The following is a 24,091-nucleotide window of genomic DNA, read 5'->3' as shown; positions in this document are numbered from 1 at the left end:
TCCGGTCGACTGCACTGGCATGTTTTCTGGTCTTTCCCATCTTAAAGACCGGCTGGTTGGCAGCGGTTGCTGCATAGCAACGCAGAAACAGGAAGTGACGAAAGTATTAAACGCCTGGACAGCGAGGTCAAGTGAAAGTGAGGCATAGATGAATAAAACTGCAGCCAGGTTTATTTTGTAGGAACTGTTTAGGGTGTGAATAGCTGTAGGGGGCTCTGTGGTGTACAAAAGTTTGTTTAGAATGATTTTAGCAAGTGTTTTTGGTCTCTTATGGGTCTGTTTGCTCTGAGGGGTTCTGGAGTTACTTAGAACTTGCCTCATATAACTTCATATAATTTACATTTACACAAATATCCGAGGCTACAACAGCATCTTATTTAATTTGAATTAGGCTGACGTTAAAAAGCTTGCCGTCTCTCTGTCGTCTGCAGGTGTTTCGGATGTTTCTCACCAGAGCCGTTAGTTGGTATTGTTGGAAAAAGTCCAAAAACTGTGAATCTGAGTAGGTCTCCTGCCAGCATGTCCAGCTGGAGACATTTCAGGATCAACTCTGTCTTTGGATCAGACGAAAAACAAGGAAGAGTTCAAAACGAAGCACAAAACGTCATTCCTGTTATCGAGCACGGTGGTGGGAGTGTCATGCTTCAGCTTTTCCTTTTTTTAGCCTGCCTGGAAGACCAGGCAAAGTCCAAAAAGAGTGTGTAGCAAAATCTGGCTGTACAGTGGGAGGATTAAAAGAAATGCAGGAAGAATTAAGCATCCTCCAAGGAGAAGCGTCTCTCCCTTCATTAGTCTTTGTTGGTGTATTCTGTAAATACTTTTTCTTCCTCGTTATATCTTCTGCTAGATACCTTTGTTTCAGTTTCAATTAGTCCAAAATGATCATAAATCTGACAACAGAAATTTAAAGGTACATAGCCACGTAACATGCTTATATAAAAAAGACCAAATACCGTTTTGATCATGATAAAATAAGGTTATATACGCCAAGCCTCCATCTTGATAGTGTTTTGATGGTCCTTTTTGAGCTTCTGGGCGCAATTACCACATATAACAGAAGTGGAGCCATCTAGTGGCAGTATCGCAGAACTGCCATAATGCCAGTTTGCTTAATTAATAAATCAAATTTAAATAATGTCGGACTGAGCCTGACCCTCTGCAATGCCTCACAGGAAAGCGGCAGCTTACAGTGATTGAAGACCAACTGTTATTAATTAAATATACTGATCTACAGCAACTTTAAGAGCCTCATACCAGAACATTTACATCTGAGCCTCGGCAGGTTTAGTGTATGCTTCAGTGAACACCAACGTTCAGACTGTATTCCCAGAGACATTCCAGGCTTTTCCCTCCTGGAATCATAGGAGGCAATTTTTTTCACTGGATCTTGAACCATCGTTCATAGTATCGCCTGGAGATGCTAATAGCCGTTAGCTTCTTCCTTGTTTTATCCCCTGTTGTTCATGCGCAGTACGTAATTCCGTTAAAATGGTAAATAAACATGAAAAGCTTTATTTACTAACAAACTGAACAAAAACAAAGCATAAAACACCGAAATAACTACTAATACTCCAGCAGGATGTGATAATCTTTCATAAAAACTTTGTATTCAACCAGAGCGAGCTACGTGGCTATGCACCTTTTAAGATAAGACAAGCTTATGAAAAAGCACTATGGTCGGCGTGTGATGCTTTGGGATTATCGTTAGAAAATTACTAATCTTGCTGAAGAGGCGGAGCAATCCTTCAGCAATCCTGGAGAATTGATCGGTTTTCTGAAAGATGAGACTAAAACCTGTGCTTGGGAAGAAAATCTGGCGAAATGAGGGGATGATTTGGTACTTTCTGCCCAGCGGACACCAGCGAGAAGCCTCCGGGCCGCATGAGGCTGGCGGACAGGAACTGAGGGATGAAATGGTGTCACCTTATAAAAAAAAAGATCATGAATATTTAAAGAGCAAACTTTTATTTTTTTTTTGCTGTGAAACTTCAGGCGCCTTCTTCTCCCTCTGAACTTCCTCTTCCCTCGCAGTTAAAGAAACGGACAAACACAGCCGTGCACACCAAACGCGCGCTAATCACGCCGAGCACGCATGGCAGCAAACCTCTGGATGATAATGATGCAATCCTCATGTCAGCTCCCCCCCCCACCCCTCCACCCCCTCCTCAAGTACACACACAGGCTGTAAAGCTGAGGTGTGTCTCTCTGTATAAAAATCCAATGCAAATAAGCTTTCACCCCCGTGGTACTTGAACTGTTTTCTCTTTGATAACCCAATTATTGTCTCAAGAGCTGTGTCAATTGCTCCAGCGATCTCTTCTTGAACAAATCACTCCCCTAACCTCGAGCACTTTCGATTTGATTCTGCCATTTTTTGACAGTTCAAAGTAATCAGAGGAGGCCTGGGCTGAGGACGAGGATTGATTTTGTGTTCTCGCTTATCATGCTAATTCCCTGAAAATCAGCCTTTTTCATCCCCCCTCTGCCTGATTACCACTCTTGGAGAAAGAAAAGGCCCCTGAACTGTTTTTCTCCCCTCAGCCGCCGCCGCTGCTGTCACACCAGCCCCTCTGAACCCCTCGCTCTGCAGCCCTCCTCCTCCCAACGTTAGCTTAGCGACACGCCAGGTGAGCCTAAAGCAGCGACGCGCTGCAGGTGCGTTCACCTGTCGGGCGTCGTGATTGGACTAAAGTAAAGCTGGACCATAAAAAAGTTGATATATGTTTGGGAGGATGATTAATTGATTAGTTTTAGCTTTAGCATTTTTTCTTAGACTTTTTTTTTTTACATTTATTTATTTGTCTTTTTGTTTTCATTGATTAAATTAAACATTTATTTATAGAAAAAATAGGTAATTTGTTTGTTAAACAATAATTATTTTACTGAAAAAAGTAATTTATTATCCTAACAATTGTTTTGATGTTGTTTAAACCAATGAAATCTGAATAATTGATGACATTTTATGAAATAGTTGGATTTATTTGTTACATTTTGAGAAAATTTTCAACAATTTAGGAATGTTGAAATATTTACTAAATATTTACTAAACACGTTTATTGACCTAGATTCTTTAGTCATCCATTTATTTACATGTTTTCATTTGTTGACTGAATTGTTAGTTCTTGATTTTGACATGCACTTATACTTTTGGTAATTTTTTATTTCATATTTTTGTGAAATAGACCATGCATTTAATCCATCTCTGTTTTATTTTTATTTTTAATGTTTAATCTTGTTTTAATTTCACAATTTGTTCAAAAACCTATATTTAATAAATAATTGATTTGTAGTTTTTATTCAATGAATCATTTGCTATATTAAAGTATTATTAAATCTAATGAATTTAATATAAATCTCCCTAACCTGCATGGCTCGTGAGAACTGACATCGACCCAACTGGTGACATGTTGACACTCGATGCCTTCAAAGTAGGGCTGGACGAGAATTCAATAACGATATATATCGATCGATAGACGTATGTTTATAACAGAAAAAAGGATAAGTAAAAAGTTCAATCGAACAAAAGTTTTCCTTCCTTGTGCATTCTAGCCATGTAGGTTAATATTATAGTCATTACGTCCTCCCAACCAATCACAACACAGACCCAGAATCGCTCCGTCACTAAGCTCCGCCCCCTTACAAAAGTTCAAAGAGCACACGTTCTTTTTTTTCTTTTTTGAAAACGTATAGTTTTGGTAAAAAGTTCATTGAATAAAGGTTTGAGCTTGAATTCAGTGTTTGTGATTACTGTATCTAAAAGTAGGTCGCTAAGCAACAGCATAAAATGGCCAGGGCTGCACTAAAAATATATGTTTTGAATTTGTAGATAATTATTGATATCGATCCAATATGATTTCTATTTTATCCATATGCTTTTTTTTTCTACATCGTCCAGCCCTACTTAAAAAATAACATGGTCTCTTTGTATGGCGACAACATAGAAGCCAAATCGTTCTTTAGCCGACGATACGTCTGCTGGTGATGTGTGGAAGGTTGTAAGGTTCTGTCAAAATGGCGACTATTTCCACCAATGGGTTCAGAGCTCTGAGCATCCAGTTCAGACATTAGGGTTTGGTTTCTTAATAATTGAGGAAAACTCGTTTTCTTTGACCCGTGATAGTTTTTCCTTTTCTCCCTTGTTTCTTTAAAATTATGCATGTTTAGTTTATTGCTGAGTAGGCAAAAATTAACTAGAAGATCTAGCTATCCCCCTGTTGCTTTAAACTTGGCAGATAGATGGATGGACTTTGGTCAACGCTCCAAAACATTTGGTAAGACTCCACCCCCAGTCTCAGGCCTTCTTTTCCTCCAGGATTTAGCTCTCTCCATCCCCCCATCAACTCAGACCAGCCCCTATGCTACTGCTAGTCATCCCACAGCATGATACCGCCACCACCTTTCTCGAGCAGTTGGTCTTATTGGTGACTTCTGAAATCTGCTGGTTGAGTTGAACTTTAATTGGGGGTGTCAGAGTAATCGGGGCCTGGATTGGTCTGCGCCCAACTTGTTTCGGTTTTTACCTGTTATTTATCCCCCCCCCCCCCCCCAATCAGGCCTGTATTAATACAACGTGGTGCCCCTGGGCACTATACCTCAAAGCCCCCTCTTACCCGTGCTGTCCTCCGGTCAAAAACATCAGACATAATCATGGGGATTTCTGTAATGTAATTTACTATTTACTAAAGTAATATAAAGTAATACAGTGAGCAATATTGAAATAACTCATTTTAAAATGTTGAAATCAAAAAAATCTTGATTTATGTATCATTTATTATTATTGTGACATCAGTGTTCACAAAACGAATAAAGCATGGTCTTTCAACAATTTCAAGTAAATAATATAACAATTTATGAAAAATATATTTTTAAAGCATGTGTCATGTGGTGCCCCCCCCCCCCCCATGGTTGGTGCCCCTGGGCACTGGCCCACTGGCCCTTATGGATAATCCGGCCCTGCCCCCGATGCCTAAAGATGATGCAGCGTGACCCAACGATGCTGGTTAAACACGGAAAGGTAAGCTGGTTAAAACAAGTCAACTTAGTTATTTAGAAGGCAGGTTCTGCTCTTTCCTAAGGTAAACCTCAACAAGCCCATTCCAAATCAATTCGGTTTCAACCCGTTCCCTCACATCTGGGTTATTAGAACCCAGAAAACTGCCTGAAAGGAACATTTCCATCCTTTGGGTCCCACGGTGTCTCATTTATACGTCTTTCTGTCTGTCTGTCTCTCTCTCTCTCTCTTTCTCTCTCTCTCTCTCTCTCTCTCTCTCTGTCTCTCTACGTTTGATTGTTTCTCATGCAGAATGAAACATGAAACGAACCCGGAGCTCCTCGTCACGCTGTTCCCCGGCTGATCTGTCATCTCCACGCGGGAAGAGCAATTTTTACGACCATGATTAAAACTCTGCCAGCCACCCCTGGCCTTCTAAGGCATGATGGGCTGTTTTATATTGGGCACAATGCCATTAATTATTCCTCTGATGGTAGCTTGTTTGTTATGATAATAAACGCCGGTGTTCCTCCTCCCAGCTTGATGCGCTCTGGTTGAAAACGCCTTCACAATCACCCGCCACTGATGTCTGAGCCGAGGCTGTTGTTAATTTGAAGCTGCGTGCGCGTCCTTTCTGCTTTTTTTTTTTTTTTTCATTTATTGTGCAAATTGCCTTCGTTTTACAGGGCCTACCTCAGCTGCTGCACCTTTCACGGGGCGCACTTTCATTTTTAGCAGGTCTCTTTGTGACTTTTCAGGAGTAAATAATTGCTGATGGAACTGGCGCCCTGTTATCTGGAGTTAAATAATTAAAAATGCAGATTTAGGTGGGAATTATGAATCCCAGGAGGGAACGACGGGAGGGGGGGGGGGGGGGGAGTCTTAATTAAAGTTTACAGGCGGCTGTGATGGGACGCCGCGTTCTGTTTTTCTGGAAATGTTTGCAGAGCGCGTTTCGACCTCTTTGTAAACATTTAACAGTCTTAATCAACTCATTAATCAAGCAAATTGCAATCATAGAGTCCAATTGTTTGCTGATGGATAAATAAATGATAAACAGTCGTTTTTCTTTAATTGAACAAGTCTCGGCTCGGCTGCTGGCACCTTTTGTGTGCAGAATCTCTAAAAACGTGCGCCATTAAAGCCGGCTTGTTTTGTCCTATATGGAGAATTTTTTGGGGGGTTAGAGGGGATGTCAAGATGTAACCATAGCAGTTAGTTTCTTTACTGTATGTCAAAAAGACGAATGGAAATTATGTGTTAACACCAGGAAGGGAAAACATCAGCGATGGCAGGAGGAAAGCAAGAGTTAGAAGGTTGTGTCTGGACTATTTGAGCTGGTGATGAAGATGAGAGGTGACAGTCTTCGTTATGAGACTCCAGAAGTCCCAGTTAGCATTTTAGGGTTCGTTGCTGGAAAGAAAAGGGAACTTGGTGCAGCTTTAAAGGAATATAATGGCGTTTGGACAAATGAGATGATGCCCTCAGCCATGTTGAAACCAAACACCTCACACTGACTGTCAGACATGGTAGTGAAGGAGTGGTGATGTGGGCTCTCTTTGGGAGTAGAAATCTTCCATGCAAAGAGAATATTCTTGCATGATTTAGTTTAGGAAAGTTGCATCTGCGTAAATAAAAAAATAAAAAACAGAAAAGAATCTGTCAAGCACAGTAGTGGAGTCATGATGTTTTGGGTAAAGCAAGAGAGTTTGAACATATGTTTCAAGAGGACCTGTTTTTTTAGGCTTTTTTCCAGGTGTTTGGACCAAAAGTCTAGAGTTTTAAGAGGTTAAAGGAGCTATAAGTAATACTGACACCTTGTGGCTCAAATCGGTACAACGGCTTGCCACTCACGACAATCTGACGTGCCGTTTTTTAACGGTGTGTTGCTGTTGTGAATTTTTACTTCCAAAAGACCGGCATACGATGTTGTATTATCTTCTAGTTCGTCTTATACTATCTTCCATGCTTACAGGCTGCTGCTATTTTGCCAAAATAAAACACCAAATGCCTGCACTCTGTTTTGAGAATCCTGGGAACTCTCGCATGATTGGCTGAGAAACCAGGAAGTAAAACACGGGCTACACTCTGAACGAAGTAGTTCTGGACCGTACCTCTAGGTTTGAAAGGAGAAAAACGTGATTGAGACATTGTTGATGGAGACGATTGATTGTTTATAGGGAATGTTACTTCCATCCCGGGAGACAAATTATTTATATTATAAATATCTTATTTATTGCTCCTTTAATGTTTTACTGCCACCTAAGATGGACGGGAAGCTCTGGGGATACAAGTCCAGAACAACATTTAATTGAACTCCTGACTGATTCTGACCAGAAATAGATTCTGGTTGCTTTGTGAATCTGTTTTTATTTCCATATAAATTCCATAAGTCATCAACAGGTAGAGCTAAAAGTCAGACACCCCCCTCTGCAATCACCAAAGGTCTCATTTCTATGTTTTAGTTAAGAGAGAAGAAAATTGCTCTTAAATCCAGTTTCCCACTGAGGTGCTTTGATAGAAATAATCTTTAGAACTAGAAACCAGAGCAGCGTGTCTCAGTGACGAGCCGCAGCGCTGAAGTTGAGTTAGTGACTGAATCTTTGGGCCCAGGGGAGGTTCTGGGTAAGAGGCTCCATCCAAGTGAGTGTCAGGCTGGATCCAGGAGTGGTTCTGGTGGTCCCAGTTAGAGGATCAGCGTTGCTTTATTTTGCTAATTAAAGCTGTAAAGGATGAATGTTAGGGAGATTTGGAGGCTTCGCACTGCAAAAAGGTAACTAAAAATAAGTAAAAATGTCTTGAAATTAGTGTGTTTTACCTTGATTTGAGCAGGTAAATAAGACTATTTGCCAATGGAATAAGATTTTTGCACTTAAAATAGGAACAATTCATCTCTAGAATAACATAATTAGTTATCCTGCACTTGAAGTAAGATGATGGAGATGAGTGGTTCCAATTTTAAGTGCAAAAGTCTTATTCCATTGGCAAATCATCTTATTTACCTGCTCTAATCAAGGAAAATTACAATGATTTCATGAAAATTTCACTTACTTTTAGCTCGACTTTTTACGTTCTGGAAACCTGACCGGTCCAGATCTGACTCTTACAACCGGCTTTTACTCTCCAGAACATTATACAGTTTGTGACTTCAGGAAACCGTCTAGAACCACCAGGTTCACATTATTTCCACAGTCCGACCAGAACTGTAACGTGCCGTTAAAGTTGCGTCTTCAGAGACCCGAGCGGCGCGGATCCAGAACCAACCAAACTAGCCTTTTGCAACGCTAACCTGTGACTCACTGGGGTCTGCAGCAATGCATTCTGGGCCCATCCAGCGCCGCCCGTCAGACCTGAAGGCTGTCTGGATTCCTTCAGCCTCACTGTGAGATGTTGAAAACATAATTATGGATGGCGTTCCACCATGGACAGGTCCCCAGTCCGTCATAGAGACACAGGGTCATACCTAAGGACAATGTAGAGAGTCCCATAAACCTAACAGCCGGAGTCCCCGGAGAGAACCCACACATACCCTGGGAGAACAACTGATGGAAAACATGTTTGGTAACTTTAATGATTCTGGCTTACAGATAATGAAAACCTAATGTTCAGTTTCTTAAAAGATCATCAGACCAATAGTGTTGTTGGAAAGTCTAGTGGAAGGAAGAACGGCAAAATTTCTGTGTTAAAAATCTCTTTATTGGTGTGGCATTGTATTTTAGGTCCATATTAAGTTACTTTTGGGTTATCATTAGCTGTAAGGTATGATCATGAAATTTAAGAGAAATAAGTCCTTGAAATGTGTGCGTAATTAATCATTTTAAAATATGAATCTATTGCAATAAAATGCCTTTTTTTAAGATGATCTACTGTACCAAAGGGCACCTACACAGACATCCTTTATCTCTCTGCCTTGTTTAGTCACTTCTCCCTCTGCCGCAGGTCCTGCTCGTCTAAAGCAGGTCTTCTTTTGTCTGAATCTGAATGTGTTTGCCGGCGTCTCCTGGAAACGCGGAGCCGGCGCGTCACAAGCATCTCCGTTCCCCGACTTAAGTGCCTCCTTCTCATATTTACCAAATGTTGGCTGTTGTGACGGCGCGGCGCACCTTCCTGCCCCACACACATTTAAACAGGAAGTTCAATTATTTGCCCACTTCTCACTTGTGCTCCTGAAGAGGCCCCCCCCAACTCAAGTGATTGGCCTCTGAAACACACACTCACGCCTGTTTCTCATTCATGCGCGCCGCTCTTACCGCCAAAAACAGTAATTTCTAAACTGATTTCCCGCACAGGCTCGCCTCGAGTGGCGTTAGTCACTTCTCGTCGGGGGCATGAAGCCGGTGAGGCTGAGCTGGAGCAGGGAGAAAATAAATGCATGAATGAAAAACCCACACCGTCGCTTACTTTCTGAGCCCTGAAGCGTCACGTCGCGTCTGACTGCGGTCTGTACAGGTGGTTTAAAGACCGATCCGCTGAAGTTTGGTGTCAAACGGCGTCGGCGTGATTGGCTGTCACTTAGGGGCGTGCCATTTAACCGCCGCCGACCTCACGCACATGTCAGCGGCCTCGTGAAAAGGTCGCCGCTGTTGCGCCTAATGAGTCGTCTGATTTCATGAGCGAACGGCGGCGTGAAGCTCCCGTCGGGTCGGGTTCCTTCTTGTCAGCGAGGTGGAGAAAGGTTGAGGTTCGCTGACCCGGTTAATGCACTGCTGCAGTCAATGTGGCGGTAAAAATCCCCTAAAAAGCTTTAAGTCGCGGCTAGTTTTAAATGTTGGCGTTTAAGCCATGCATTAACTCTGATTTAACTCTCGGTTTTACAGGTTCTGATTGCTGCCAGGCCCGTAGAATCAAGAGAAATCACTTACCTAGGACCTGTCTGGCAACAGGAAGTAGGCTAATTATCTGGAAAGTAACACACCATGGCCTGATCTAAAGAACCTCAAGAGCAGAAGAGAAATATCTATCAGTCTGGATAGGGAGTCTGCGGAGTGGAGAACCTTCCCAGCAGAGATCAGAACATCCAAAGTGTTGCAGGCCTCGGTTAAGGTCAGAGGTCAATGATTCAATAATATATAAGTCCAGCCTTCTGTCGGTCCATCCAGCTGGTGAAGATTCTCAGTCATCCAAGTCATGGTCATTCAAAAAAAAGTAAAAAACAAAGCAACTGGACTTGTTTTCCGTAGTTGAAGACGTTTCGCTTCCTCTCCAGGAAGCTTTTAATAATTCAAAAAGTCTGGAGTAATGTGGAGTAACAAGCTTTATACTACTGCCCAACAAAGGCCTTGTAGTATAAAGCTTGTTACTCCACATTACTCCAGACTTTTTGAATTGAGAAAGCTTCCTGGAGAGGAAGCGAAACGTCTTCAACTACGGAAAACAAGTCCAGTTGCTTTGTTTTTTTACTTTTTTGGAATGTCCATCCAGCTGTTAATCCATTCGTCCACCGCTCCCTCTGTTCATCCATGCATCCGTTATTTCCATACATTTGTCCAATCCTCCCTCCGTCTGTATTTTTATCTGCTACAGCTACAGCTTTGGCATCCATCCGACGCACCGTCCGTTCATCCATCAACCCTCTGTTCCTCCGTCCGTTCTCCGTTTTTTTTTTTTTCCAGGTTCTCTATTTAAAGCCTGGTTGCTGTAAACGCGTCTCTTGTTTCAGAGCACTGAGAGCTCTCTAAATCTGGTAGATGTAAGGTAACGCCATGGTTTCGTGGATTCATGCCTCATTCAGATGCACTTCAAAGCTGCCACAGCTGCAGCTTTGGGCTCAGGAACCGCTGGATCGGCCTCTTTTGTCCCGTGTGTCAAATCAGTGGACTGGCCCTTTAAAAAACACCTTCAGGACGAGGATTACGAGCAAACGCTCTGCTCTATTCCTGCAGCTTCTTCTCATTAGGAAACGGCTTCACACTCAATATGTATATGTACTATTTAACCCTCAGGTGATAATTTATCTGTGACCCATTTCATCGGGTGTGTCTGTGTTAATGTATATCGTCTCTATGATCGTCTCTAATGCCCCGGTGCCTTTCAGTCGGAGACGCTGGTACACTGTAAAAACAGCACGCCTTGTTATTCTTTCTTGTTATTAATCTGCACCAAACGGCAAACATCGCTCACCGAGGCCACGGGTGCACGAGCGTCGTTTCCACTGTCATCCATCTGCTCCGCTCTTTGCTCCAGGCCCGCCGTGTCACATAGGGCAACATGGGAATTAGCCGAATAAGCAGATATTATCTTACAACTCCATAATGGAGGCACATAACTAAATACCTCAAGGAAATTGCATAAACAAAAAGGTAATTGATTCCAGGCAAGCTGCAGGTGGACACTTAATTACAGGAAATTTATTAAGCAATGTCCATTAATCACATTGGCATGGGGTTATTAAAGGGATGCACAGTTTGCACTTGCCGCATAATGTAATAATCTGAAGAAAAGAGACTGAAACACAGTTTTAATTCACATAAGTATGAAGAGACGCCAGGAAGACTGGCGTGTGGATAGAAATTAAGCCACACAACATACGTACAGCTGGTGTCTCAAGAGAAAGTGAAGCACAAAAAAGATTTCTTTCTCCAGTGTTGACATTCAGGCTAAACGTTTTCTACCCATTTACATTCCGAGCCACAAGGGGGCACTGCTGGGTCTTTTTCCTTACGTTGCTCCAAGCGCCACGCAAGAAGGAGCGTACAGAAAGCGGTCTAAAGCACTCTGCACCGAAGCAAAGCGAGGATGTCTGCTGATAACGAGACAAATTAGTGTTGCGCGCTGAGCAGGGTACAGGAAATACGGAAAGCCGTATAGTCATATAATAGCGCAGTTAATTTCGTACCCCTAAAATGGGGCGTCATTTCCATCTACTGATTCCTAAGTTGTCCTAACAGATTTTTCATCACTCCGTCCTGTCTTCTGTAGACGAAAAGCATCCCCTCAGCATGATGCTGCCACCACCGTGTTCCACCATAGCAGGAATGTGGTCTCTGACCAGACAAAGCCTTTGTGTTTAGGTTAAAAAGTTTTCAAGTTCTTTGGTCTTTGGTGAATTCTGAGGGCAACTATTTGAACTGGATTTTATCTACAGGTATTTGAGTAAAATGACAAAGCTACGTTTGTCTTTTTAACACCAAGCGGAAATGAAGGGCGGCTTAGCTCCATCTTGGTCAAGGCAAACCAGACTAGCACCCTCCTTTCTTCAGACAAAGCCCCGGTATTAAACCCATGATGCCATCCTACCAAGACATCAGCGTACTTGAAGTCCTCCAGTCGAGGCAGAAACTCAACCCCACCCCCCCAGACAAGAGAAACCACAGAAAGACATTTTTGGTCAGTTTCTGCTACTTTAACTTAACCTAGAAACCAAATATGTCTAAATAGTCAGCCATCAAGCAGAGGTAAACACAGGTGTGACCACAATAATATTTACCAACTCTTCATTGCTATCTAATCTGATTTACAAACGAAACGTTTGCTTTTCTCTAACGGTTTCAATGGGAAGCCATAAAAAAAAAACGGACCTGCTGCTCCTCCACATCTCTGTTTCTAAGAACCTGTCTGCATCCTCCTGAAGGAGAGACTCGGGGAAATTGGCCTTATTCCCCACACACTCGGAGGCAAGTGGCAATTAAAGCGCTGATTAATGTGAGGCCACTCTTGAACACAACTTCTTAGGGGGCCGACAGAACAGTGGGGAGACGGGGGAGATAATTCAGAAATCTCCTGACCTTGTGCTTATTATCTCCGGTTAATGACTGCTGCTGGCCTCTTGATGGGAACCTGGTCAACCTGCCGGTTTCCATTTCCCTTATTTGGTCCGTTTTCCCTGGATGTGGGGGTTAGCTCTGAGCATCACAGGGAAAATCTGCGTCCTCGGGAGGATTAACCTAATTTGTTTGCGTCGTCCTCTCAGGCCCGTTTCTTTTACGAATGCGAGACGTTTCTTTGTCTCTTTCCGTCGCGGAGACGCACGTGTTACCCGCTTGTCTGTTCCCTCTCCGCCTGGCAGGATAAACACTCATCTCGTAAACATGACCTTGTTGGAATCGCAGAGGTGTAAAATCATCGCTCTGTAAATGATTGCTCACAATCGCGGCGCGCAACTATTGAAACAAGTCGTGGCGTGACGTGTCTGCTGCTCGCAGCCGAAGATCTACGACAATAGTAGTGACGGAGACGATCTGACATGTGTATACATACAGGATTTCGTTCTCCTAACCTTTATGAGGGATAAAATCCAGCGACAGGATGCGGCTCCAGTTCAGAAAAACGGTTGGAAGCAAATGTTGTAGTCAGAGCAATCGCACTTAAAGGTCCATTGAGATAAATAATGGGAAGTTTAGGACATGTGAGTCATTGTTATCCGACTGTGAGGCCTTGTGGGTTGTTTATGTGCCGAGGTGTGACTGGCTGGAGATGCGCCTGGGGAGACGAGTCAGGGCTGCGGAGTAGGTGTTCAAAAAGATGAAATCTGATCACGGTCCGCATGCATCTCTCCTTTCAATTCAATTCAATTCAATTTTATTTATATAGCGCCAAATCATGAAACATGTCATCTCAAGGCACTTTACAAAGTCAAGTTCAATCATATTATACAGATTGGGTCAGATTATACAGATTGGTCAAAAATTTCCTATATAAGGAAACCAGTTGATTGCATCAAAGTCCCGACAAGCAGCATTCACTCCTGGGGAACCGTAGAGCCACTGGGAGAGTCGTCTGCATTGTCCATGGCTTTGCTGCAATCCCTCATACTGAGCAAGCATGAAGCGACAGTGGGAAGAAAAACCACCCATTAACGGGAAGGAAAAACCTCCGGCAGAACCGGGCTCAGTATGAACGGTCATCTGCCTCGACCGACTGGGGTTACAGAAGACAGAACAGAGACACAACAAGACAGACAAAAAAGCACAGAAGCACACATTGATCTAGTAATCTGTTCTACATTAGATGGTAATAGCGGGTGAGCCGTCTTCTCTGGATGATGTCACAGCTAACAGAACGCAAGACCAGGTGTACCTACTATGAAGAGAAAAGAGAGAGAACAGAAAGTTAAAGCAGAAATGACAACACATAATGCATAATTGAAGAACAGTAGAACTCTATAGAGTGAGAAAATTAGATCCTGATATACTCCAGTAGCCTAAGCCTATAGCAGTAAAACTATAAAGGTAGCTGAGAGTAACATGAGCCACTAGTTATAATTTTTGTCAAAAAGAAAAGTTTTAAGCCTAGTCTTAAAAGTAGACAGGGCAGACACCCTGATGTTTGACACCCCTCTGTCAAACATCTGTCCCCTCTGTCCACAATGCGCACGTTGTGTTCTTCAAAGGAGTCCCAGAAATCCGCTGTTTGGTTTCTGCAGAGGTCGCCAACTTCATACACTGCAAAAACAGAACTAAAAATAAGTAAAATTTTCCTAGAAATTAGTTTATTTGTCCTTGATTTGAGAAGGTAAATAAGATTATCTGCCAATGGAATGAGTATTTTGACCCCTAAAATAAGATAATTAGATATAATGCACTTGAAATAAGATGATGGAGATGACTTCTTCCTACTTTAAGTGCAATAATCTTATTCCATTGGCAGATTATCCTATTTACCCGCTCAAATAAAATACAAATGCACTCATTTCAAGAATATTTTAACTTTTAGTTTAGTTTAGTCTGTTTTTGCAGTGTAGAGACAGACCTCTGAGCTTCATGAGGCCTTCAGGTAGATCCGCTCTGAACAAAATGCTTTGCACAATCAAGTACAGTGCAAACGGTGGCCACTGGTTCCTTCCTGTGGATGAACGGGGTTAGGGGAGACCAAAGCCCGACAGAATCATCAGTGTCAGCTGGGTTCTGTAAGAATGGTCAGATTTAACCATAAACACACCCTAATCCTTATAGAAATCCCTCTGAGTCATTCATTTGCTTAAACGAGCCACACATGTTCGCACATACAAATGTAAACACACAAGCCTACCTGCTCCTGTTCAAGAAGCACGTTCCCTCAGATTGACGCGGATTTGGCCTAAATCACAGGTTCAGGTCATCTTTCTGTAAAGCCAACTACCCTGATTGACGGTTCCCATGCGTTTGCAACCTTTCTTAAAGGTTCTCAATATTTACCGTGCATTTTTTGACCAACACTAGTTTCGTAGCCTTCTCAGTTGAAGACCCAATCAGCTGCCGTGTATAACTCAGGCTTTCTTAACCGGATCTTTGTGGCTTGGTGGCCGATTTGCATCTTTGAAATATAATCAGTCATTTTTCTGTTCCAGTGACCGGCACACTGCTGATTCTCATCATCTGCAGACAAACTGAGTCGACTCCTGCCGTAGCGACGCTACGATGGCCCCATGCGTTGCAGCAGCCCTTCTTATATAACACATGGGATCGCCGCAGGGAAGTTAAACTGAGACCAACGGATTTGTGAAAGTTAGCTTTGCAAAGATCTACCTGGTGTGAAATATTCTAAAGCCCATTTTGGGGCTTTGATGTGTTAAATTGGACATTACTGAGGGAATTACTACATTGCCCAGAGTGCACTTCTTCCTGCAGAAGCATCTACTTCAAAGTCCAAACTTGAGGCGGTTTAAATGGACGTGAATGTGAATAGAGGCGTGTGGACAGCTCCTTGATTCATTCTTATTGATCCATGATGTGATCAGATTCATTATGGTCATTTGTTGCTGTTGGGGGACGGGGAGGGGGGGGGGGGGGATTCCTGCTTATTAAGCTCTGCAACCTGAGGCGGAGACCTTCCTGCAGCGGCTGCAGGAACCAGCTCCGGCCTCGGTTTGATCCCGCAGCAGATTGATATCCCAAATCAGAGCTGACACGCATTGCTAAAGATGCCAATGGTAATTAATTAGCATCTCATTTTGACCGCGGCACAACAGGATGTGGAGCTTGCTTCTCGATGCCATTTCCCCTCCAGGCTTTGTATTATCAGGGTCAAAATCCCGGCTCCGCGCTCTGAGAGCCGCTTAATAAATTGAGGAGGGCACGTTGACAGTCGGATTTTCACGGAAGCGTCCCCGTCTCGCCCGGTTCCCGGCGCCCCCCCGGCTACCGCCCGACCGTCCCGGCTTCAGAGCCGGCAAACGCAGCTGAGGAAGATCAAAAGGCGACTGAGGGGGGACTTAAAAATTTGCCTCGTCGGAGTTATTAGCCGAGACACATTCCACTGGCATATTGACGCTTGGCCTGCGCCTCTGATTGAGATGGAAACAAACTGCTGAGGAGGTGGGGAGGTTAAAAATGTTAAAGTAATGACCCCCGCGGCGGCAAAACAACGTGCAGCCTGGCTGCTTGGATGATTTCACCATGCTCGTCTTCACTTCAGCTTCAGGGGGGATTGTTCAACTTATTTTGGTTGCAAAAAATAATGAAAGTGACAAAACACTTTAATATATTCAACAGCAGCATAAATAGGTCACAAGTTCACTCAGGAGAAGGAGGGGGAAAAAAAAGATCTGAATACATATATTAGTTTTGCTCCGACATGTTCGGATGGCGTAAAATTTGTTTAATTTCATGCCGTGCATTAGAGAAATTTATATAATTGTAAATATAAATTAGAAAGGTGTTTAAATTTAACAACCTGCTTCAAAATAGGCACAGATTTCAGCACGGTAATAAACAATTAAACGTAAAAATGTCAATGACGAATGATTTGTGTCATTTTGCTGCTCTGCAGTTACCTGACTCCGCCAGATAGATTTGCTCCGCATATCCATCTGGAAACCTTCCGTTGAAGTAATTTTGGGAAGGGGCGAAAATACTGGTTAGCTGATTGGCCTATGTTGGTGATAGACGGGCCAAATAAACCAATCAGATTCGTCGTCGCTCGTAACAGAGCGACGACGAAAACACAACCACAAGCCAAGCTACTCTTGCTGCTGCAGGTAAAGGCTCGTTAGCTCAGCAAAGAAATACTCTGTAATTCCGATAAAACTTGCTCGATAGCCACGCTAACGCTAGTTTCATCGGCTGAAGCCGCCATGCTGTTAAGACTGAACTGACGCGCTTCCCGTTGCGTCACACCTCAACCCGCCTCAAAGCCAACGCTGATTGGACGTTCGTTTGGTGAACGGCTCCAAATTTTCTTCAACGGAGAGTATCCAGACTGATCTGCAAGTGAAACCTTGAAAGCTCGCGAGATCAGGATGGTCTCACGAGGCTAGCTCTGCAGGGGTTTGAACACAATGCCAGGATGGAAGGACAACAGCAATGTTCTCCACACTGCCACCCAACTTGGACCAAAAGGTACAAATGTTGATGACTTAGAACATTTAATGCCATAAGGTTACTAGCCGGAAGAGTACAGTTGGTACACAAATCTCCAGTGGTGCACTAAATAAATCACAAGCAACCTCGGCATTTAGCTCGTAAAAACTACTAGAAATGTGACCATGTAAAGATGTCTCTATGTATTAGCTACTGCTAATAGCCACAGTCATCGTGTGAAATGCTTTTTGGCACTGTTGCCAAATCTGCTTGTTTTTTTCCTAAAGTCGCTTGTAAATTTCGTGAATCACGTTTTTTAGGGCTAGTTTCTGAACGTGAATTTCCTTATTTGGGCTCTAAAAAAGCAACTATAAATACGCATAGAGGGACCCATTCTCGCTGCGCACTACTGACAGTGAAACCGGCCGGCTGATATCCCTCCGCCTCCCTCGCACACCTGTTTCTAACGTGACGCCAGAATAAGCTTCACTGTTATTGAAACCCTGCCATCATTGTGTCTGTTCTGAAGCCCCGCTCCCTCATGAATTATCTCCACCTGGTAATAATAGCTATGCTGATATAGACTCTTGTTGGCTCCCACTTATTTATTATTTTTACTTTCTCTTCCCTCTCGCTGGGCAAAGAGTATGGATGGTCCTCCATGTCAACAGAAAAAGACAGATAGAACGAGCTACAGTCGCCTTTGCTTGTTTTTTTTACTCCTCCATGGACAGCGTGTCCTCATATAGAAGACAGATAGAAAAACGCCTAGGGCTGACAAGTTTGTCAGAACCCTGAGGCGTGGTGGGGATAGACCCATGCCCTTTTCGGTTCGGAACCCCCATGCCACCGCCATCTGAACTTGTCGTGGTGTACTTTATTGAACTCTATGTAGCGTAGCCTGGGCCACACCTACGGACTACATCATCGTACCACGTGACCCAAATTGTGGATTTTCAGCCCAGCGGTCACTGAGGGACAATTTTAAGTCCTTAAAAAAACTTTTAACGTCGCAATCACGATCTTAATGCCACATTTTTTTTTAAATATGGTCACTAATGCATGTATTTCCGAGTTGGTCGATCTCAGAATCAAGAAATACTTTAAGCTGCTGAAATACGAAATAGCGACGCAACATGTCGCCTCCCGGTGGGTGCACCAACACCTATATTTATAAACTTCTAAGTTATGAGAAAGCTTTCATTTTTGATGAGGTTATTAGACTTTGTCCGAATATGTATTAATAAAAGCAATACTTGTTTTTTTGCTAATTAAAAGCAAAATTAGTCACACACTGTCCCTGTAAAAAAGGGCTACAGCTATAAATCATAATGCCACTCTGAGTTGACTTAAAATGACACAGCTGTGCTATGGTTGGTTGGCACATCTCTGCTCCAATCTGACTGGTTGATTCAAAGCCACTGCATGGTGATTGGTTGCAATTAGATTAGATTAGATTCAACTTTATTGTCATTACACAGGTACAGGTACAAGGCAACAAAATGCAGTTTAGATCTAACCAGAAGTGCAATAGCAGCAAGTGCAGGATAAACAATGGCTCCATATGTACAGGACATGGGTTATTACTAAATAAATATAGAGATAGATACTATTATAGACAGAATTTTACTGATAGATTTGTCCTACGAGTATAATATACAGATAACTAGTATTGTGAACTAAATTTACAGCTGGATATGTACCGAATATAATGAGCCAATCTATCAGGAAGTAGCTTCAACTTTGACCCTTGTATTCATGGAAACAGTGTGTTTGGGCGTTAATTGATACTGTGTGCTGATTGGTCAAAACCGTTACTTTGCATCTTTTGGCCAAAACCAAAAAAACTGTGAAAACAGACAACAGCTTTCAGCTTTTAGGAAACCACAGGAAGCATTTACAGGTGGTCAGTGTGGAAAATCAAAACAGGAGGAAAAATGTATTACATTTCTATGGTCCATCCATCCACCTTCTAACATTTACTGTCCTTCTTTATTCCATTCCCTGCTCCTTTTGACCTAGGTAGAAAAATCTGCTACAAACTCAACAAAAATGTACTTTTATGGTTCTATAATCAGCTAAAAAGAGAACTGTGAGTTTTTTAAAGGCTGGTATTTGCAGCTGAGGAACGCGGAGGAACCCCGTTAACTCCTCTCAGGGGCGCTCCTTGCGTATCGAAATATGACACCGTTGTGTGATTTATAGCATCTGTTTGCTGGTAGGATTGTGTTGTCTAACATCATTATCCTTCAGTCTGTAACTCTCGCAGCTACTAGTGTTGCACTTCGCTGTTCGCGGCAGAGCATCAAGTTACAGAGGCTGAAAAAAAATTCGACTGAAGCGTGTTCTGTGTTCTTTTTAAACTCCCCGAGGATCAGTGAGTTCAGCAGATGAAGTGAGCAAGGGGAAAGTCAGGTACGCTGAAGAAAAACCCCCAAACTGCACTTAAAGGCTTTTTTTTTTTCCATAACAGAAGCAATCTAATCCTCCATTTTCCCCCCCCATCTTCTTCTTGTAGGGTAAGATGTTTTTATAAACCCCTCTGGGTTTTCATTGCCTCCACCGCACTCTGTTTGTATCCCTCCTTCCCCCAATCTATCTCTTTTTTTTTTTTTTTTCCAAGAAGTTTACGTGCAAACAAACCGAAAGCTGCAGCAAAACCTCCGAGGTGGAAACGACAAAAGACAGAGGAGCAGAACTGATGGGTTTGATCAAATTACGGCGTCGGGTTTTGGACCAAACAGGCGCAGGGTTTAGCCAGAATTCAGCAGGATTACGTCGAGTCTTTAAACCCCCACCCTCGCCGAGGCCCGTTTGAACTTTATGGGCGGCGATTCGCTCCGCATGTTTCCAGGTCTGCAAAATGAAAAGAATTGATATGACGGTTGAAATCGAGTAGACAAGAGAAAACAAGCATTATCCTCCACTTTCAGCGTGTTTACCTGTTTGCTTTTTCATTCCTTGCAAGGGGATGTTTTTGCTCCCTGGGATCAAACCAGACGAACAAAGACTCAGACATTTGTTGCAAATTAAGTCTTCAAGGGAAGAGTTGAAAGAGAAAGGGCACCTATAAGCTGCAGCCTACAGGGCGTATAGGAGGGGGGGGGTACAGTAGGTAGATTGAAGCGCCCTGCCTCTGCCAACCGCAGGGCCGCAGTCAGATACGGACGCTTATTGGATCCAGGCTCTGCGGATCGAGGCACGGCTCGCCCGCCCAGTCAAAACCACAACAGAAAGACACGAAAACAAACTTCTCAGAATAGCTGTCCTCTCCGTACTTTGGCTGCCGGTTCAAAAGATCTGCGGGGAGATGTTTGATCTCAGCTCGCCGATCAGCCGCCTTTTTTTTTTTTTTTGCACAAACTTTAGCGCTCTGGTGGCCCCAAAAGGCCAGCGGGAGGCTCCGCTGTTAAAAGGTGCTCACAGGGACATGCTTGAATGTTTCAGATCAGACTCAGATAACCTGTTAATAAAAAAAAATAAAAAAGCCTGGCCCTATGTGGAAAAGTAATTGCCTCTTAAAGCTAATAACTTGTGTTGTGCATGCTTTAACTAGTGAATAATCTTTTCCATCACTGTGGAGGAATTTTGGCCCATGCTGCTTTGCAGAATTGATTTAATTCAGATACGTTGTAAAAGGGGGTTTCCAGTATAAATGGCCTGTTTAAGGTTGTAGCACAGCACCTCAATCTGATTTAAAGGGGCCATACCATGCTTTATAATGACATTTAAATCACTCAGTCGTCTGTATAAAGCGGAACTGCAACGCTTTGGTCTGAATTCCTTGTTACGTTTGAGCCACAGATGTTAATTTGTCAGCAACTCATTTTGGTGCTGTCTCTTTAAATTCAAAGGAGGAGCTTCACCCAAAGGCAGAGCGTTCCACTCCACCCCCTTCGGCCATCTTTGTAGTCTGCCGTGGGATGAATTGCGTGGGTTAATACGCCCAACAACCGAACATTTTCGCGTATCCACATAGCTTTGCCAACTTCACTGCAAAAATGGATCTAAAAATAAGTAAAATGTTCTTAAAGTTAGTGTATTTGTCCTTGATATGAGCTGGTAAATAAGATTATCTGCCAATGGAATGAGTATTTTAACCCCTAAAATAAGATAATTAGATATCCTGCACTTGAAATAAGATGATAGAGATGAGTTGTTCCTATTTTAAGTGCAAAAATCTTACTCCATTGGCAAATAGTCTTTTTTACCTGCTCAAATCAAGGACAAATACACTAACTTTAAGAACATTTTACTTATTTTTAGATCCATTTTTGCAGTGTTTTAGCTTGGACTACGAAGTAGCATAGAAAGCAATAAAAATGGTGGATTCGTGCAATTGTTAAGCAAGATGCCCATAACCTAGTCTAGCAGCTCTGCAGCAAATTATGTGACTTAATTGTTAAAAAAAAGTAACAGAGAATAGAGAAAACTGATTGGATTGACAGATAGGACCCAAAATAAGATATGGATGCAGCACCTGGAGAGACTAAATTCAAATTTTTTGCACTCGTAAAGACTACAAGAATACAACAAAGTGTATTTAAGGGCTATAAAAGGGGATTTTGCATAATATGTCACCTTGATTCACATTCAGAGGTGGACTTGATGGTGGGCCTCAGGGCATTTTCCTACTTCATACACTGCAAAAAGGGCACGAAAGGTAAGATCTTCTTGAAATTAGTGTGTTTTTCCTTGATTTGAGCAGCTAAATAAGACTATTTGTATTTTGACCCCTAAAACTAGATAATTAGGTAGATTGCACTTGAAATAAGATGATGGAGATGAGTTGTTCCTATTTTAAATCAAAATAATCTTATTTCATTGGCAGATAATCTTATTTACCTGCTCAAATCAAGGACACATACTCATTTCAAGAAGATTTTACGTATTTTTTGTTCTCTTTCTGATCCTGAACTGTAAGTCACGAACAGTCAAAGATTCCCCAATAGGATTTTGTGCTGGAGAGCTTGGGTTTTCACAGGGAGTGTTGCATTCTGGGATCATTTCGCCTACTTCGTGTTGTCAGATGGGTCCTGTTTCCCAATTAAGTGATTGCTTGTTTCCACGGGTCAGAATGCAATCAGTCCTAGGGGTGACTGCTAAAACTAAGCTCATCTTTCCAAAAATGTGATTAATTATTGCTGTGAAAATGGGGAGCGATTACTTTTTGTTACTTTGGATCAGATTTTTCTGGATAGCTTTGGATAAAGAGAGTCTCTAAATCAGCCCAGATTATACGTTTCATGTTAAATTAGTTGAATCCGAGACATGTAAGAGTGACGAGAAGAAAAAGGAATCTTTGGGGGGGGGGGGGATACTTTTTCACAGAGCCGTACATCCAGCTGCTAACTCCTGTATAAATGTGTTTAAATTCTTAAATATAGCACCTGAATGTCCTCCTTATAGAGCTGCAAGGGCTCCAATCATTAACATTTGATAAATCACTAGAGAAAGTACTGAAACATTCATGAACCTAAAAAAAAAAAATGGTAAAAAAGTTTTACCTTTGGTTTTGGATATTTGAGTAGCTCTTAAAAACCATTCTGATTCAAAGGTTTCTATATCCAGGCATGATATTATTCATTTATAATTCATTAATTGCATTAATGTAGTGGCTGTAAATTATGCATATTCAGCCTAACTTATTAATGGGCCGAATCTCTGCTGTAACAATAATAAATATGAAATTAAAAGAATAAGAGTACAAGACGGCAAGTAAGTGGAACGTTTGTAAGAGTTTAAACAAAGATATAATAATTTCCAGAAACACATCTCAACAACTTTATAATGAAGTGTGGGTCTTCTGGGGGGAACAGAGCTCCGAAAACTTAACATGATCAAAGCTGCGTTCACAAACGGCGCCCGACCAGGAAGTGTTGAGGAGCTCAAAGATTTGCATATGTTTTCATTTTTCCGATGAAAAATAGATGGTTTGACGAGAGAGTGGAGCCGTCTTTGTTCAGCCGGATTAAACCACCTGTGACCATGAGGCTGCGCGGGCACGCAGCGGCGAAGCGAAACAACAATCAGCTGGAGCTCTTTAATTTGTGTTCATGGTGGGCGGGAACAATAACTTTCCCTGTTTTCTGACCCAGTTGGAGGAGTCCGTTTTCAGGCAATTTCCCAAACTGACCACATTACAGCCATGAAAAACACTATCCTCATTTCCTGACTTTATAATTATAAACACACACTTTATTATACAGGTATTAAGACTAATATACTTTAATATGTCCTTATTAGCGCTCTATATTATTATAAGTGTTAAATAATACTTTTATTGCAGGAAGTTATGGTTTATTTGGTGTCTAATAACCTGTAATTACTCCTCATTACGATTAAACCCCTTATGTGTTCATTAGTTGTTTATTTTACTTTAAAATAGAAATTGCAGCAACTTATGCTTTAGATATCTATTAACGTGTAACTACTCCGTATTAGGACTAATACCCTTTAATAGGAATATATTAGCTATGTAATTTGCTTTTAAATGTACATTAATACTTTATTGCAGCAAAGTATGCTTTATTATTACTAACATCTAATGAGTCCTTAACACTGTATTTATTTATAGCTGCACGTTTTACTTTAAAATATCTAATACTTTATTTCAGTAAAATGTGTTGTATTACAATTTTATAAACCTGTAGCTTGCTCCTAATAAGCATAATACACTTTATTACATTTTTATTAGCTATCTATTACTCTTTAATAAAATAGTTTATAACAGGAAGTTATGATTTGTTTATTTATAAACATATAGCCACCCCTTATTAAGCTTATAATACACTTTATTGTGTTTTTACTAGCTGTGTATTTTACTTTTGAATATAAATATTTTATTGCTACTAAATATGCTTTTTTAAGCAATTATTAACCCTGG

At 41.9% G+C, this 24,091-nt stretch overlaps 1 long non-coding RNA gene across 2 annotated transcripts in view; it reads left to right on the top strand.

Moving 5' to 3' along the window:
* The window catches only part of LOC105938182, a 256,421-nt gene that overhangs the window by 150,809 nt on the left and 81,521 nt on the right, over positions 1–24,091 (top strand). For both annotated transcript variants that reach the window (XR_002426662.2, XR_002426663.2), the window contains exon 3: positions 17,171–17,244. This is a non-coding gene — a long non-coding RNA (uncharacterized LOC105938182). The remainder of the gene's footprint in view (positions 1–17,170; positions 17,245–24,091) is intronic.

Source organism: Fundulus heteroclitus, chromosome 24 (genome assembly GCF_011125445.2).
Source record: "Fundulus heteroclitus isolate FHET01 chromosome 24, MU-UCD_Fhet_4.1, whole genome shotgun sequence".
NCBI classification, from domain to species: domain Eukaryota; kingdom Metazoa; phylum Chordata; class Actinopteri; order Cyprinodontiformes; family Fundulidae; genus Fundulus; species Fundulus heteroclitus.
This window is presented reverse-complemented; position numbering and strand designations above follow the sequence as displayed.